Source organism: Plectropomus leopardus, chromosome 20 (genome assembly GCF_026936395.1).
Source record: "Plectropomus leopardus strain MGB_pleo_1.0 chromosome 20, ASM2693639v1, whole genome shotgun sequence".
Taxonomy (NCBI): Eukaryota; Metazoa; Chordata; class Actinopteri; order Perciformes; family Serranidae; genus Plectropomus; species Plectropomus leopardus.
Genome location: NC_142195.1, coordinates 6944710 through 6963601, shown reverse-complemented (window position 1 = coordinate 6963601; position 18892 = coordinate 6944710). Strand labels below are relative to the sequence as shown.

General features: G+C 38.9%; 1 long non-coding RNA gene across 4 annotated transcripts in view; it reads right to left on the bottom strand.

The window, feature by feature from the left end:
* The window catches only part of LOC148186163 (uncharacterized), a 91006-nt gene that overhangs the window by 65857 nt on the left and 6257 nt on the right, over nt 1-18892 (bottom strand). For all 4 annotated transcript variants that reach the window (XR_015775128.1, XR_015775127.1, XR_015775126.1 and 1 more), the window contains exons 3-4: nt 10069-10130; nt 9739-9785 (exon numbers count right to left, since the gene is read on the bottom strand). This is a non-coding gene — a long non-coding RNA (uncharacterized LOC148186163). The remainder of the gene's footprint in view (nt 1-9738; nt 9786-10068; nt 10131-18892) is intronic.

Genomic DNA, 18892 nt, shown 5'->3' with positions numbered 1-18892 from the left:
CTGATGTAGGGAGGAAAATGTGCCTCCCTGAAAATGAAACAGAACAAACAAATGAGATTGGGGTGTGTTGACCTCACTTTGTAATCCCCCATGAAATCTGACTTCTGGTGCAGGCACAGTGTTAAAGCAGATATTCTCCATGCACGCAGAGTGTGTTTGGTGCGGTGTGGAAAAAAGAGTGTTTTGTTGCAAGAGAGGAAAAGAAAGAAATTCATAATTCATGATTCTGGGATAAAATGTATGACCTGATTAATTAGTGGATATGGTGGGAGCACAGAGGGGAGGAGATGAAGACAGAGAAGTAGTGGGAGGGAGCTGGCGTGTGATAACAAAGAAGATGGATGATCCTCCTTGGATGTGTGCAGAAGGTGAAAGCATATTTATTTCCCGTACTTTCCACTTCATTTTTGCATGTATATTTCCACATTTACCAGCTCACATGTAGATTGCTGTTGTTATGCATCAATCTATGCCCAGAAAACATAACCCACTTCATAAACATTATGATAATAAGGTTGACTTTTCTATTTTACTACTGTATTTGCATGAACTCTGGATTTATCGCTGATTTGACATGGAGAGAACCAAAGCGGCCGACAGTGTTTGCTTGTCTGCAGTGACTTTGCAGCTAAGCAAACAAACAAGTCATTTGTCAAAGGCATTTCTGTTAAAAGAGTACTCCACTGATTTATCACTGCACTTTTACATGGTCAGACTCACGATAGACATTTTTTAATCCCCGCAGTCTTCTTTCTCTTTTGTCAAAGTCTGGCACCTATACTATGACAGTTTGGTCAGGTATTTGGATGTAGCCGCTACTGTAGCATCCAACTCCTGGCTAAGCCCAGTAGCCAGAGGAAAATATTGGCATTGTACATTTCTACAAACCAAGAATATGTTACATTTGTATGTTTCATTTGTATCGTGGATGTCTCTCAAGTGATGTGGAACATGAGCTACCGGTGATCAGGAGGTAGATGGGATGGTGGATAGCAGATGGCGTGACAGCTTGACAGACCACTGTTCGAAACCAACAAACAACCAAATCCGTTGTGATTTAGTGAGTCATTGCTGGTTTTCATGTGGCTTTTTAGGTTTTAAACATAGTGTGTGTTTTGTGGATACACATTACTGTGTTTCTAGCTGCTTTTTAGGCACCAAATGTGGCTGTTTTGTAGCTACTTGTCACTGTGTTTCCAGCAGCTTTGTAGGCACCAAACATTTTTTTGTAGCTGCTGGGGTCAACAGATTACCGGCCTGGCCGATTATCGAGGCTGATATTTGGCATTCAACAGGTTATCTGTATCAGTGTTTTATTTCAATGATCGCCAATAAAATTAATTAATGAAAAGTGTGCGTATTACATTCAACAGGAACTTTTACTTTGTAAAACCTCAGAGAGCTATTTTTTTTTAATCTAATTTTTCACTGAACTATATAAAAAAGGTTGCTGGGAACTCACTGTATATGATGTTAGAAGTTTCAGTTTTTGATTAAACATTTTCTAAAAGCATTTAAACAAAGTTTTGTGCTGGAGATTGTAATATTCAATTGCTTTTCTGCTAGGCGGGATTGAATTCTCCAAACCAGGTCGGCTATTAGGCCAAGACATAATCTTTTCTGAACCATAACTAAGTGGTTGTTATGCTTAAACTGAACCGCACGTTAACCACAACGCTGTTGAAATGAAAGATTTCAATGAAACAGCTTCGTAATAATGTACAAATGTTTCATATCCTTGGTTTGCCGAAAAGTACAATGCCAACATTTTTTGGTGAACAGGTTGACCAGCCTCAAGCACCATACCCCCAGATTTGTTTGTCATAGAATTTTCTGTGTTTGTTTGTGCTCCTGTGTGAAGACATGTGTGAAGTGTGCAGGGCTAATTTGAGAAAATGTGATGGCACTTTCTTCTCTGCAACAATCAGAATTTAGCATTAGTGGTCTTGTAAGCTGATGTTGCCAAACCACTGTCAATAAAATCACATCATGACTGATTCAAAAAAACAGGCCTAAACCAAAGGATGTCTTTTTCAAAAGCCTGATCACTGCAAAATTAATCATACATTTTTCATGTTATTAGGAAAAAAATAAGAGTTTAAAATGAATGTTCAGTCACTTTAATAAATAATACCAAAATAATATATTTTTTTTCCTTTTGATTGCTTATTTAGACATGAATATTTAATAAGACTTAGAGACAGTTTTTCAGGAGCTTTAAGACAACAGGGAATATATGGGTCTTACAAAGACAAAAGTTATTGCGGTTGTGTTTTGCTGTGACCACCCAATTGTATCAGCTTCACTCCTATAACTGCAACAAATTTGACATTTATTACTATTTCGCCTTTGATTAATGTCACTATAAAATAAAGTGCATCCTTGGTTCTGCTCTGCTCCAAACCACAAAAGACAGACAATCAGTAAAACTGACCATGTCCAGGACTCCTTTTCTCTGTGTAAAGAGACAGAGACGTCCTATTTCCGAACAGAAAACATGACCTTGTCTCGCCATCACTCTCTGTTTGTCAGCTGCGTTGTGTGTATATCATTATGCCGTTCCAGGTCCCTGACTCAGAAATCCATAGCCTGATGCTGCAGCTGACAGCGATACGACTCCACAGAGAGACTGTCAGTCTGAAGATTTGTCATTACATGTTGTAGACACTCAAAACATTTTTTTCCCAATAAGCCTGGCTCAGATTGTTGGAAAATGAAAGGGTAAAACTTTTTGCATCATCTGCTCTGTTTCACAAGTCGCCCCATATCATGTGAGAAATCTCATAATAACTGGGCAATTTAGATTATCCACAGCTCTTTGTTAGGAATTTGCATACTAGAGCTGAGCTGGCGTGTATTAATGGGAATATGAAATGGAGATTCCAGGATTTCCATGTTGCTGATAAAAGAGGGTGGAATGAAAGGAAGAAATGAGGCAAAAAGAGGGAATTATGATTGTTCTGCTTTGCATAAGCCTGATTGTAGCATAGAAAAAAGTGTTCATTCTCCTTTGTTAGCATTTGAATGGTGCTAAGATACTACAATTCATGCATATGTGAGGAGTCAACAAAGTCAGAAAGCCTGAAAACCTGAGAAAACCTGTGTTTTTATTTTCATTCATACCGCGGCGCTGTCTTTTTAAACAGCTTGCTCTGTTTTTGCAGGTATATTGGATGTGATCGCATCATCTCGACTTGTGGAAGAAACCTGTTTCAATTAAATTCAGTGGCTGCTTTACAAGACTTTTTTGAGAAGGTTCTGAGTATATTGCCATTGCTTTAAAGCCCCATCTAGATGAGGCCATAAAAAGGTTCTGCCAATTTCCTGTCAGGGGTCGTTGGCGATTTTTAGTGGAGACCTTGGCTCTGAGCTATGCTGCACATTAATTCACTTTCTTTCTTTGAGATGAGACCAGTTTCTGCCCCCCCAGTTCCACACAGAGCAAGAGAAGGGCAAATGTAAATCACTGATTATAGGTGTTGGGATGAAAGCTGCCAAACAACATCCATGCTCTGGTGCCTATGAAACCCTAAACCCCCTCACTCTTCTCGAATTAAATCTGCACTATAGCATTCATGGAAAGTGGGAACTAATCAAAAAGCAGCCAAACGTTATAGTACATCCCTTCAGCTCATTTCCTGTGGGTGTCCTCTGAGGGCTGTCTCAGTTTTCACACATCAGTCTGCAGCTCTCTGTGCTCACTATTGCTTCAGTTTCTTTCCGCTGTTACTGTGGCATAAACAAGCACGTTCCTAAAATCTAACCTCCAAAATCATTGCAACTTTTCAATTTGAGGCTTAAATAATGTATTTTATGAGAAAGATTTTTAAAAAAATTGCATTTATTTCCAGTTAGTATTGCAGAGAATGAATTCACACCAACACACACACACACACAACACACACACACACACACACACACACACACACACACACGCACACACGCACACACACACACACACACACACACACACACACACACACACACACACACACACACACAGAGGATATCATGCCCTTTACAGCACACTGATGTGAGTCAACTGTTTTCATTTTTGGATGAAAACTGTAACATAGTTGTATTTTTACATCACTGTTAAACACAGGTGTAGATTTTTGGGGGGATGCAGGTCGGGGTGGGCAATATATCGAGTATACTAGATGTATTGCGGCTTGTTGAATGTTCGATATATAAAATGACTATCGCAAACATTGGGTATGAATTGTCATTTTGTTTTTATAAACCACGGCCATTTGGGTTCCCTTACTCTCTCCAAAGGCTCTTTCTCTTTCAGACACACACACACACACACACACACACACAAAGCAGGGCTTTTGCAGGACTCGAGACCATGTTAATGTAGTCACATTTTGCGACCATGAAGAGTTGCAATTTGCAAATATGAACTGGAGATCTGTTAGGTTGTTTGAAGCTTATAGAAAATAAAGCGCTACGTTTAACGGCGCTGTGGTAACAGTCTAACTTAATGAGTGGTAGTGGTGGTAGTGTGAGCAGGTGAGGCAAATGGCAAAGGGCAAAAGGCAAATTTTGACTGTACAACTGGACAGCAGGATGATGCAGTTAAAACATCTTGGTCCATTTTTAATTGCAAACATAATGTCTGCTTCGCTGTTTGTTTGTCAAAATACAGTTGGTGGCATCGACTGCTTCACTTCACTTAATATTGTAGTTTAACAGAAAAATCCAAGATACACCAGGACAGAGAGGTTTCACCCTTTAATTTGAAAATGAGATATTTTCATAAGAAAAAAAATGGCCTTCTCATGCTGCCCTGCTAATTAAAAGCAGCCTATCACCCTGTCGCCTTCCATTTCCTCCTTATGCAGAGAGGTCGGCGGCAGAGGCAGCTCTCAACCCAATGGGGGGTGTCCCTTAACTTGCCTTAATTAAACAAGGATAAAAGTGCACAAACTGAGAGAGAGAGTGAACAGGAAGTTGAAAGACAGAGTACGCCTTCATATATATGGTGAATGGAAAGAAGTGCTCTGTTTTGGTTTTGTGGCTAAAAGTAAAAATCTGATTGTGTAGTTGACATGTTGTGTGGCAGTAATTGATGGCCCATCGTGGTGTAGTGTTTGTAAAGCTGGTGGCTTCTGCATCACTTCATTCCATGGAGAACATAAGCAATCAGATGGCAAGGGAGCTTGGAAATCCTCCCCTCGTAATCTCAAGCCAAGAACCACAAGCTGAAATCATTTCAGACCAATGGGACATTTGGGATTAACTAAAACACAAAGGACTGTTTTTCTTCTCCTGTCTTCCAGCCATATCTGCTTTGCATGTGCCAGTCACTGAGGGGCCGCATGCCAGATCAGTTGGCGCAGGCCAATGGAGGCACAACTCAGCAGTTTGCTCAAGTGAATTTTGGGGCAAGACAAGTCCCTCCTGGTGCTTTCTGGGAGTTCTGCCTTACAAAAGAGAAGCAGCAGGGTCACAGAAGGCGACACTCATAGCTCCTCAGTGGCAATAAATATATGCTGTCTTTTACTGCTGGCTACATTTACAGTAAAGTCACACATTTGGATGTGCTGACACTTGCAATAAATGTTATATTCTATTTTCCTTTTTAACAACTGATCACCCAAGTGTAACTTATTTTACCCTAAGCTTGTCTACTCAATGTATCCCCTTACGTAGCGGTGTTTACCGAAACCTCACAGAGCCGATAAAGTCAAGGTTAATTTATAGGACAGGTTTTATAGGAGTAGCCTTTCCCTTCCATTTGGCTGCTTTCATCGTTATCACCAGTGGACAGCGAGGAAATGACTATTAAACTGTGCTCAATCATTCAGGAAATTAATTAAAGGCAAAGCCTTGTCTCTGTGGGAGAGTACCTGGCACTCAGCAGAGGAGCAGCACGCAGGAGCTGCTGTTCAGAAAACAAAGGGACAGCTTTGTCATGTGTAGGACACACTCAAATACTGCTGTGAGCCCGCCTATTTGTTGTAAGTCACATTGTCAATTATTAGAACCTGTCGATCATCTGTTTTTAAATGAAAAATGTTGTCATATGTATATGTGTATTTAGAGAACCCCAGTAATAAGTCCTAAAACATGGAAATCTGTTCTTACACCTATTAGTATTTCTCTGCTCAAAGTCAATGGATTTTTTTGAATGGGTTTTTGATTTGAAGCCTTTAATAAGGTCTTTGGTTAACACTAGCTTAAAAGATTTTCACTTTTTGACACATAATACATTGCAAAATAATAAATACCCTACTCATGAACTTTGAAGCTTTCATGTGTCTTTAAAAAAGAAGAGTGCTAACAAGTGGCTAACGTGACTACAGAAAGTCATCACGCCAAACCGCGCTGAACACGGCTTTAAAGCCTTGTAGCTGTGGCAACGCAACTGTGGTGTAGTTCGTTTTAGCCTCACAATAGCATTTTACTTCTGGTGATTACACTTCAGGCTTCAAAAAACCCTCAAAGTGGTGATCATTTAAGAACATTACCTTGCTGAACAAAGCATGTAAGTATCATAAATGTTTGTTTAGAACAGAGCTTATTTTACATTTCCCAATGGAAAAATCCCATAGGCTTTATGATGTGGGAACCAGGTCAATGTTAGCTGCTGGGTTGACCTACAGAAAAATGTCGCTGGGGTACTCTTTATGGTTCAAAGTTAAAACAATGTCAGTCCAAAAAAACAGGTTATATAATGTGTTAAGTAGCGTTACTGTTGCAGAAACAATTGAACATAAAAAGTGTTTTGACAATGAACCAGATTCATATGTGTTCTTTAGCTTTGATATATGTTGGCAAGACCATCATATTAAAGAAATACTTCAGCCTCCATAACATTGAATTCATGAGGAAAATGTTTTTCTGGCATGCCCCTGCTGAACCAAGAAGCCAAAAAACAGAGAAAAAACTTGATGAATCTAAATAAAAAAGGATCATTTTTTTAGTTTGTGTTATTGTGTATCTTTTGTGAATCCAAACTAAACCCTTAAAATTACCAAAGTCACACCATAACACAAACAAACTGATGATCAAGGCAGTGGGAGGCCAGCAGCTCCCATGTTCAGTGAGATAAAATTACTGTTTTTGTCAGTGCAGTCTGGCTTTTAGAGCTTAGAAAAGTTTCACTTTTAGATCTGTTCCATGTCATAAAGTTCTGTCTGTTTGAGAAGTACTGAGCATACAACTGGATAAATGAGACTTGGAACACAGCCTACTGCACAAGTTGTATGTGGGTTTGATAACGGCTGTTTTGATATAGTTTTGCTTTTAAATGTAGAATTTATATTAATCAAAAATGTTTTCAGTTTTGTTAAATTCTTCGTTCAGCGTGGGTTAATAAGTAAAAACAACATTTCTTTACAAATTCAACATAACAGACGGTGAGTAGTTGATATGCATATAGTGAAGTATGCTTTTAAGGTGACTTTCACAGAATTTATTATCGCTGCACCATCCAGTTTTTAAGATAATGAATTGCGGCTGTTGCTGTCAATCTCAACCTACACTCTCAATTCTCCAATTCTCACAAAACTTAATAAAAAAAAGTGTAATATGCATATTCTGTCTTCTGAATCTTCAATACAAAAAGTAGGGACACCTAAATGTACAGGCTGTAGACTTGAGTCCACATTTTAGCTCATCCAGCCTCTTATCTGATGTTGACCCTGCAACATTTTTATGAGCAAACATGTTTGTCACTCATTGCTGCTTCTGTGTCACCTTAACACTGATTTGGAAGTAGCAGCTTGTGTTTGGCCAGCCTGATATGAAGATACATCCTGATACAATAACATAATGTTTACTCTGATCCTGCTACAAGGGAGTTGACAAAGTTGTTTGTTTTTAGCACAATGTTCAGTCAGTTCCTGTGTCATGAGAGAAAGTAAGAGGAGGAAACGTGTCTTGGATAATGGGACACACCCACAGAAAATAATTACATTTTGATGGCATCCTGCTTCCTTTGTCGTATCGAAGTATTTAGTGGTGAAATATGATTTGGGGCACCAGACAGGGATAATTTAAGTGGAAAGTAATAGGCTAAATACAATAGAGAAAAACAATTTTGTAGAGGTAGTGGGGCAGGGGTGTGGGGTTGTTAAAAAAATCTATGCTTCCATTATGACTTTATTTCTTTATTTATTTAATCTAAGCATAGATGTATTCAAGAAAATGTTTTGCCCGACGTTAATGTGATTGGATTGGTTTGCTATTATTAACTGGGTGCATAATAGACAATTTAATTTATTTTCGTTGTGACTATTCTTGTGGAAATGTTAACTTTTTCAAGGGCACAGAATATCTGCAGATTGCAGACTTTTCCGCCCTACATTTATATGAGCAGGTCTATTGTTTTGTCAATCTGAATGCAGTTTATTGTTGCATCCATGGTTGTTGCGGTTCACAAGTGGAAAACATTGCAGAGGAAGCTGCATCTGAATAAAGTTTATCTTAGAGACGTTATGTTTTCGGGTTGTCCATCTGTCCTTCGGTTTGTCCCATTCTTGTCAGCGTAATATCTCAAAACCACCTTGAGGCAATTCTTTAATTTTCAGCCCAAATATCCACTTGGACTTAGGGTTAAACTGACTAGAACTTGGTGGTCATCTGGTGCAATACATCTCTTCTCGCTCTTAATGTCAATTGTACATGGTCTCTGACGAATAAAAAAATTAAATACATAAAAATAAATAAATGAACGCATTATCTCAAGAACTTCTTGAGGGAATTTCTTTAAATTTGGAGGAACATCTACTTGGACTTAAAATGAACCAATTCAAATTTGATGGTAAAAGGCAGCAGCCGAAGCTAGTAACGATGGTTCCTGTGCAGCCTATCATAATAAGCCCTTGGGTTCCTTAGTTACAATGCACACATGCACACACATACACACTTAGAAATGCTCACACAATAAGGTGTATATATAAATACCAACCATGTGTTGGATTTCACAGTAGGAATGTGTTACTTTGCTACATGCCATTAATCAAATACAACATAAGATGTAACAGTCAGGATTTTTTTTTAAGATATGGCAACCACCTCGTCATTTTATGGCAAGAAGGACAGCTTTAGGTACTATTGGTTAATAATGTTGTATTATAATGAATTTGTAATTCGTGGCCATGTCCTTTTTGTCAGGGTAGAGGGTGGTTGTGGAGGGTAGCCTTGAATGGGTAGAGGAAAGTGGGCATAACTGTATAAGAAACTGTCATCTGTCTATTTCTGTAAAACCAAATAAAACACCAAAAAAAAAAAAAGGAATATGCTACCTTGGCTATTGTTTATGTGGATTACATCGGTCAAAGAGAAAGCATGGATAGTACTGTGATAGTTAAAGTTCAGAAACCTGACAACAAGCAGCTGAGAGCAGGGGAGATGGCCATTTCACTATCTGCTGAAATGACTGCACTTTTTCAGGCATTTTGTGTGCAATCACACAAAAAATGCACTCCTTGACGTAAGGTAAGACATTATAGTAGAGAAGAGAGCTGCAAGATAACAACAAACAAACCATGTCCAGAAAACTGGCCAGCTTGAGTAGCACAATCACAGTCTATTAACAGGGTGAGAGACAGGGGCAGACTTGCCCAGGGCACTAAATGTACTTGAACCGCCACTGCTCACGAAGTACACACACAATGCAACAGGTGCTCTGCGGCTGCCTGAATCCAAAACAATAACCTTTTAACCAGGGACACAGTGGCCCAACAAATACCCCAATTTTCCCCTTGAAAAGATTCTTGTACTCACCCATTTGAATAGCTCTGACTCTCTCACTGACTGGTTAGGTCTGCAACCTGAAACATTTAAATATAAAGGTTATCTAAAGCTAGGAACAGCTAGCATCTATGTGGCTATTATTTAGCTTAGCATTATAAATCGCAGGCTGGCTATCCACCTGTTAGAGACATTAGCACCCTTCAACCTAGCCTACACAACACATGTATGCCTTGTCTTAAAATGTACATCTCACACATTAGCCAAACATTATATTTATTTAGACCAACGTTACCTAGCTTGCTGCTAACATTACCTAGCTCGCTGCTAACGTTATATAGTTCACTGCTAACATTAGCTTACCTGCTGCATGTTTGTTGACACACACTTAGAGCAGGGCGAGGGGCTTGTCCAGGAGCTGGCGACTGTACAAAGAAAAACAAAAGACAAATCTAATTTAATGAACTTTGCCACATTCTCCTCCTGTTCCTCTCTCTCCTGTCTTTTCTTGCAACTGCTTTGGGTTTGAATGGTCTCACTGCTAGCTTGGCATGCTTAGATGTGCTGAGCTGCCTCTGCATTTTGACACAAATACCAAAGAAAATAAGGAAATATTTATTAGTATCTGATTGAATAGTTTAATTTTTTTTTTTTTATAGTTGTTACAATATATGTAGAATACGTCTACAATGTTATTATACTTTGCTTGGTACAACTTTTGTTATGACACTATGATAGAGATGGATTTGTGCTATAGAGGGTATTTATACTGAACAAAATTTTAATAGAATCTGTAAATTAAATCATGTTATTTTCTTATTTTATGATACAACATTTTGGCCAGTGGCTCTCCATCAATACAATACAGACCCCAGTGCAGCCCTGCCCTACTGTCTATATTCATCCCCCTGGTAAAAGGTCACTGTGACTTCGTCCATTTCATTCTTGAGAACCCAACACCTCAAGAACCCCATGAGGTAATTTCTTCAATTTTTGAACAAACACACACTTGGACTCAGTTCTTATATTCAAAAGGTCAAAGGTTAACTTAATCATAATGTAAATCATAATGTTTTGCAAAAACATTTCTCTGGCCATTACTTAATGTCATAACTCAGGAACAGAAGAAGATGTCAAACATCCATTTTTAAAAAAAATATGTAGCGTCTCTTCAGCAAATTCCTTATTTGAAGCACTGTCCGCTGTCATGACTTCATATGAGTCTGGACTGACATGGATGTAAACGATAACTTGCCTGGTTTGCAGAGGCATACAACTGCAGGGCAGTAATTCTAGTTTATAAAAATAATAGGGCTTCAATTTACATTAAACCTCCGACACGACAGATCTAAATTATGCTGCAGTTTTTTACCCAAAGTCCCTTTTCTCTTTATTAACTAGCCAAAAACATAGATTTTTCCTAATGCAAATTAAATTTACACCTGTTCTGAAGCGGGATGAATTGAAAGTCTTTTCTATGCATGCTGACTTGATGAGCTTTCACACAATCCTCAGTGCACTTTCCCGAAGCTGGCAGAGTTCTCCCCTCAGCCATGGGGCTAATGAAGCCTTCGCTTGCCTTCCCACATATTGCACATCTTTCAATTTAGGTGACTGATCATTCCAACTGGTCTGATATCTCTGGCCAACCTTAATTTTCTTTTTTCTTATTTGTATGCATATGCACCTTTTCCTAAGTGGTCTTCTTTCTCCCGCTTTGGAGCTTTTCTTGTGCAAAGAAAGCCTTAACAAATTGAAATGGCTCCTTGTGGTACAGCTTGTGCAACAAAATAAGGACTATTATTGCAATCTTGAGGTGCCCGCAACTGTAGCCAAAGCAGAGGATGTATCACTTAAAGGAGCACAAGTGTTTATTGTAGGATATCTTACAAAAATATAACCACTCACCAGCACCTCTTTTTTTAGAGAACATTTGTAGCTCTTATCAAAACAGCCTCAGTGTGTTTATAGCACAAATCCAATTGATAAAATACTGCTGAGAAAATTACATCAATGCCAATAAAAACCTGTCAGTCAACAATCTAACATTAATAACACATTTGACATCAGCAGATATGGTTTGATCTGAAGTTTGGAATGTTCAGAGTGATGACTGAACACAAAACTTAATTTCTACTGAAGCCAAAGGGACGATACTGTCGATACTGCAAAAAGTCGCTGGTTAGTCAGGGGGTTGGCATCACAGATTTGCAGAGATATTTTTTAAATGTCGATAAAAAATATAATTGTGAGATGAATCCATTTCCAGTGATGTTATGCAACTTCTCCTCTCACAATAACATTCCAAGAAACATGGCGATGGATTTTCAAAACATTAGCAGGTGTATTTCTATTGTGGCCGCTGCACTGGCTGTCATTACTTCTAATAGAAGGTGACTTAGGCGTGTTATGCACACAGAGGAATTATGGATTCTAAAATTTGGATTCAAAACTTCTGAATTATCTGCTCAACTTTTGACACCTGCATCTTACCCAGGGGACCCAGTTCCTACTGACAAGCACATAGCCATAGCATCATGTGACGTATACAAGCCAAAAAAGTCTTTCAATTGCAGTTTTGTGGAATATGTTTTTTCAAATAACCTGCAATACCACCTCGTGAGTGTTTAAACTTTTTTGCAATAAATGGGCATTTTTTTGAAAATGACGTGTTTCCATCAGACATATTTTATATTAGCACTTCCAATTTGTGCAAGTTGTGGGTTAATGGAAACCCACCTTCTGTTACTATTATTTGGGATTGCAAGACTTCGGACGTCCTGAAGCAGCCATTTGATTGTCTGTATATTTAAATATGCCAACCTCCAGAAGTTAGTTTTCTCCAGCTGAAACAATGATCCCTGCTGTTGTTTCATTGTTATACCAGCACCTTTTAAACTAACTTTTGTGCTTAAAATTCCTTAGACATCTATGAGCTTGACGATGTGGGCTGTACCGCATGTGCCAGATTTTGAGCTTCTGCCAGGATTTTTTTTTTTGACTTTGATAGAGGCCTCCACAGAAAGGAAATGGAAGTGATGGGTGACATTGTAGCGTTTAGGGAAGCTGACGGCAAGTCAAGACAGCAGTTCTGGATGAAATACAGGCGGCTAAATAGAGTGGCAAGCCAAGCCGGGGAGGAGTTATAGACCTGCTCCGACAGCCACTCTGGATCCAGCAGCTGCACATAAGTCTGAGGTCAGACAGCATCTAATGCAAATGTAAAATGCAAATCTACGTGAAGGCTGCTAGCACTGGTATTATTGCTTAATTCCTGAAGCCATAAAAAAGTTGTAAAGTGAAGAAAGGGGGAATGAAGGATAAAAAGATAACTCCTGTAGTCAGACCTTTATAAGTTCTGTGTATGAAAGAATTTCCCTAAGTCACTTGTCCTTTAGATTATATAATTGGCATGCTTTTACAGTACTTTTAGACCACTCTAATAAGCTATTCAGTTATTATAAATCATAGAGGCGAATGTCCTTTAAAGGGCAACAGGTCACCTTATTAGCTGCCTGGGAATTGTACCGCTGAATTAGAATGAGGGATACCATGACCAGTCTGTCACAGAGGCCGCCGAGGAGCATGGGGAGTGGTGGTGGGGCAGAACAGAGCATTACGATGTAGATGGAGGAAAAAGAGAGAACGTGAGACATCGTCTGCGGTGGGGTGCTAATATGTGTGGGAAAGGGAGAGAGCAGGTGAGACGGACAGTGAAGAATCGAGAGACAGAGTGGGACAGAGAGAGAGAGAGAGAGAGAGAGATCCTGGAGTAAGCGATTGGAGCTGTGCTCCCCTGTTGTATGCACCAGATGGTGTTCATTGATTATTCATTGCATGCGATGGATGTCACTGTCACCGCACACGGCTCTGCTCCATTCTGCTCTCTGCCTCAGTGCACCTGGGGGCAGAGATGGGGGTGGGGAGAGCTGCATGGGGCTGTGTGAGGATGTTGCAGGGTGTTTTGTTTTTTTGTTGTTGTTTTTTTTCAAACTGCATCATGGTATCTTGAAATGCAGCACACAAATGTCCCCATGTATGCATGTGCTTTTGCACACACGTACGTACAGAGATCAGTGGGATTTAAACTGGGATGTGAAATTGGTTTAGGATTAGTCATCGGCTGATGCTGATAGGTGTTCATGCATCAGCAGATAACCTGCGTCTGTCTGTGCATCTGATTTCTGGTGCATTTAATCCTTTAAAACCGAGCAAATTGGCTTGATTTCTGTCAAAAACATGGGAAGATGGCAATGAGCAACGAAAGAAGAAATGACCCCCAAATTAGCAAAAAATTGGAAGAATTGCAAGAAAATTACATGAAAATTAGTTTTTTAAAAACAAAAGAAATGACCCTCGAAAAAGTGTCTAAATAATTTTGTAACATAATTTTAAATATTTATCAATGATAAGAATAACAAAACTTTTCCCTAGCCTTTTTCGTTTTTCCCTAGACATTTTTCCATAAATATTTTCCCCTAGCTTTTTAAAAATAATAATTTTCCAAATCTATAAATTTATTGCAATTTATGGATTTGCCTTCTTTCAAATGCTTTTAACAACATTTTTATCAACAAAAATAGTCAAAAAGAAAAAAAAAGACATATGTTATTATAATAATTGTTTTAAAAAAAGTTTTTTTTAACAAGCAACTAATTTCTTACAGTTTGTGGAACATTACTTACCGATTTTGAAAGAAATCAAAAATGAAAACATAAAAGAAAAAAGAAATTAATAAAACAATTAAGGTGAGACTTGGCAAAAAATGCTTGAGAAATGATACAATTCCGTAATGTAATTTAAATATGTTATTATGACAATTATAAGGTTTTTTTCCTTAGCTTTAAAAAATATATGTCACTCCAGGTTTCAATTAATGTTCATCTTGTGTCATAACGTCGATGTTTTTCATGATTTTGAGGCTAATCTGTGATTTTATATTCCAAGTTTACAAAGATTTATAGATGACATCCATCACTAAACATGCAAACAAAATGACACCAAAGAGTTCAATCACAAACACTCGACTCTCTCCCGCAGACCTTGGGCCGAGCTGCTTCACTCAGTCTCTTTGTGATGGAATCCACGATTGCTCTGTCACTCCCAATTTGCATTCTTGATGACTGAGGCAGAGACGGCGAGGGATAAAAAGAGGCGGGGAGTTGGAGACAAACAACACGATTATACGGAGGAGTTAAGGAAGAGTGGCACGTGGTGTTCACGTGTAACCTTTTTAAGAGTGCTGGTCAGAGACCGCACGCGTGATTGAGGTGGAGAGGTTGAGCACATAATTATGCATTGATGGTGCAAAGGGGGCAAATTGCCTGGAGCTATCGATCCGGTTACATCAAACGCTGTTCTCGCCGCTTCTGTCGAGACTTGCGGTGTCAGGTGAAACCGAGTAATCAGGCGGCGCTGACAGGACTCCTGCAGAACAGCAGCTCAGTAAAATGGATGAACACAGTGCCAAATGAGTTTCCAAATTGAAGAGATTTGACAATACCCTGGCATTGCGTGCGAGCGGGCCCTTACGGTATTAAAGTAATTGTGATATTGACATCTCACGGAGTCGGCAGACAGTCACAAATCAACGAGGACACAAAAAACTTACTTCCGTAATGAGTCTCTCCACAGGTGAGGAATCTGTGTGGCTCTGTTTGAAGTCCCTCGTCAGTGGCAGGTGGCGATTTGGAAAATATGCGAGTCTCTGATAGTCAGAAACAAGTTGGGATGGGACTTCTTTGTCAGTGCCACTCTTTAATTTCAATCACCCACATCATTTTGATTTCGTCCCCTTGGTTTCACTCCAGGTGAACAGCCGATACTGAATAATTCATTGTTCTGTCACAGCCTGTCCTCAAATCATCTGGAAGCCTGTACTGAATCAGAACACATGAGTCACCACTCGCCAAAAACGCATCTAAGGAAGTACTTCACTGCAAGAAAGATGGCCTTTTGATAAAACCATTTTGACAATAATACTTTTCAAAGTTGGGCTACGTAAGCCCAGGCAACAGAAAAAGGCTGTTTTCACTCAGGAGGTTCAAAACCTACAATTCCCAGAATGCACTGCGACACACTAGACCAATAAACGCTCCCACTGATGGGTGATGTAATGCGTATTCATACATGTGAAACAATAGCAGCCAGCCAGTAAAAAATGATCACAGTAAGACAAAACATGTTTCTGAAAATATTTGAGGCAAGAAGTATGCAATATATTTTGTTTTTTATTTGATGAGCACTGCTTAGTTATACCATTTGATCTCTGTTTTCACCGGGCAGGAAACAGTATGGTGCGCACTAGGGATGCAATATCGTCACGTCATCAGTATCAGATGATTTTGGCTTTAAAATCAAATATTGGAAATTGGCAAACATGCTAATTTAATGCTGATATGACAAACAGATATATATGTATTTTTTAAATTGACAAACGAGAATGAGTCCCTCTCTTATACAAAGCCTTTAACTGGGACCTAGAAAACAGACAATATGCAGATTCGTGTGATTCTGCAATTATAACATTAATTTATAAAGAAGGGAAAGAATCAGTAGAATATGCCTTGTATCGCTCAATACCCTTACTAAACATAGATCTTAAATTATCACCCTCTTTTTGCAAATAGACTAAAAACCATTATCCCTAATATCATTAACAACAGTTAGGTTTTGTGTCTATCAGAACTCTTTGGGATAAGTTCAGAAGAAGCTTGATTGCAATTTTTTTTGACAAAGTGAATATGTACAAAAATCAAACATAAGTTAAAGTATTTTTCTTATTTAGCACAATAAATAAATATTAAAAACATGGAATAGAAGGGTATTTTACGCCTCTATCTGCTGATGGGCCATCATGATAAGTGTATGCATGATATAATGTTAATTCCACTACAGAAGAGACTTTAAATTATTCTTAACTTTATATTTACTTAAATATAAAAATAAAAAAATATAATAATAATAATATAAAATAATTTAAAAAATATAAAAATATGGGTATCTCTATATCAGTACTGGTTATCGGCCAAATGAGTTGCTATATATCAGCATATCGAATATCGGCAAAAATCCAATATTGTTCATCCAAAGCATCCACTTCCTGTTCACAAATTCTTGCTATTACAGCTAAAAAAGTGAGAAAAGCAATGCAGTATCTATGCATTAGCTTGATTTATATGCAATCAGCGCTGCCTAATTTTACCATATGATCAGATTACGGTTTGAGTTTGAGAGAGAAGGGCAGGTCTGTTTCTTTGTCCACTTTTAATATCTTTGTATCTGCAGTAGCAGCATGGGTGGCAGGCAATACAAAAATGTGGAAGTACAGCCTGTAGTTTGAGCAAAGAGCCAGCAAAACACCGCCAGATGATGTGTTTTGCATCAATTTGTGTCATCTGGCGTGTTTTGCCAGAGTGGTAGGAAGGATATCTAGGAATTGGTTGGATGGGGGAAAGTTTTATCACAGTTCATCTGCACATTCTACCCACACTGTTTTGTTAAAACAGCTGGTTTAAAACTGACAAAGCATCCCTTTAAAGACATGAAAGATCCTAATCTCAAAAGCTTTCAGTCACTGCTCACAGATTTTGTCACAAAAGAAGCATCTGAACGGCCCACCTTATCTAATTACGCAAGATGTTTATACGCTATTCTTGACTTTCATGCGCAAAAAAAAAAAAAAAGGATTTCCAAGGATGGAAAAAACACCTTTTGTTTGGCTGAAAACATAATAATAATAATTTTCAGCCTTGAAAAATCAATGTTCTATGGACTTTTACAAACACAAACAAGTATTGGCCGCAAACACTTTCTCCCCATGTGGAGACCATATATTATTGAAAATCAGTGAACATGTGATGGGCTAACAGGCTGGAGCTTGTTGCTCTTGCCTCCCTGTGATGATTGGCCAGTGTCCCCGATGAGAATACTGGCACAACTCAAACACGAACAAGAGTGTGAAATCTCCCGTGTGCACAGATGGCACGCATTTTGTCACCACAGCTTGTTAGTAATACATACCCGCACGCAAATACGCGCCCCTGTGCAAGTACACAGGAAAACGCATGAGGCTTGACCCCTGGCAAAAGACCACCCATGTGGCCAAAATGTGTGTGCTCTGTGCTGCACAACTGTCAGCGCTACATGTGGCCACTTTAGTGTGAAAGCAAGTGTATGCTTGGTGGGGCACAGCTTTGGGTAATGAGCATAAGACCACATTCGCATATATACACACATAAACACTAATTATGCGCCCATAAATACACACATACACACTGCCCAAAAAGCCTTTTGACTTTTGAGGTATAGAAATGGTGGGAAATATGAAGAGGGCTGTGCTCATTAGTCCTAAGTAAGTCCTCAGGCAATCAGAGGTTTAAAGGTTCAAAGCTGATGGGGGTCTGATCCAAAATAACCTGGTGTGTAATTGAGTAGTTTTTTTTTAATCTGGTGAGCATTCAGGACATATTTTGACCTCTTCACCTTTTGTTTTTTGCATTTTGTTATGCTGCAACTTTTCTATGTATGGCATTAGGTTGTCATCATTAGGTGCTGTCCAGGTAGAGTGATATAGATTTGTCAGAAAAGTTATTCATTAGCATTAGTCAGTTAAAGCAATATTTTAGTGGTTTACTATTGTAGCAATAAGTCTGGGATCAAGTCACTTTAGCCTCATTCCCACTGCACAAAAAACCTGTTAACACCCACTTACATCTGGCTTTTTAAGTCAATAGGAATGCGTATGATTGGCATTCACACCGGGTCAAATGACTGCAGTAGACACACGTTTTTAACACCTCTGGCTTTGATCGGCATTGATGGGAACACAGCACCCGGGTGAACGCATTTAATTTTGGCTCCTTAACCGACGAGATGCAATGACACGCTGTCACTAATTACCATCCATTTCCTCCTAAGCAGAAAACACCAATCAAAATACATCTGGACCGAGTTTGAAAGAGAGACTGAATAAGTAAGAGATATATAAAGAGAAGAAACCACTGAGGAGTTTTCAAAGACTTCTGTTCCTACTGCTGTCTACTGTTTACCTGCTCTCCTGCCTGCCTGTGACATCACTCAGACACACCAACAAAACAACCAACACAAGCAGAAAGGACAGAAAGGCAGACTTGCTCTCCAGCATTGAGTTCAGTGGCAGTGGGAATGAAGTCAGTCGCTTATATTT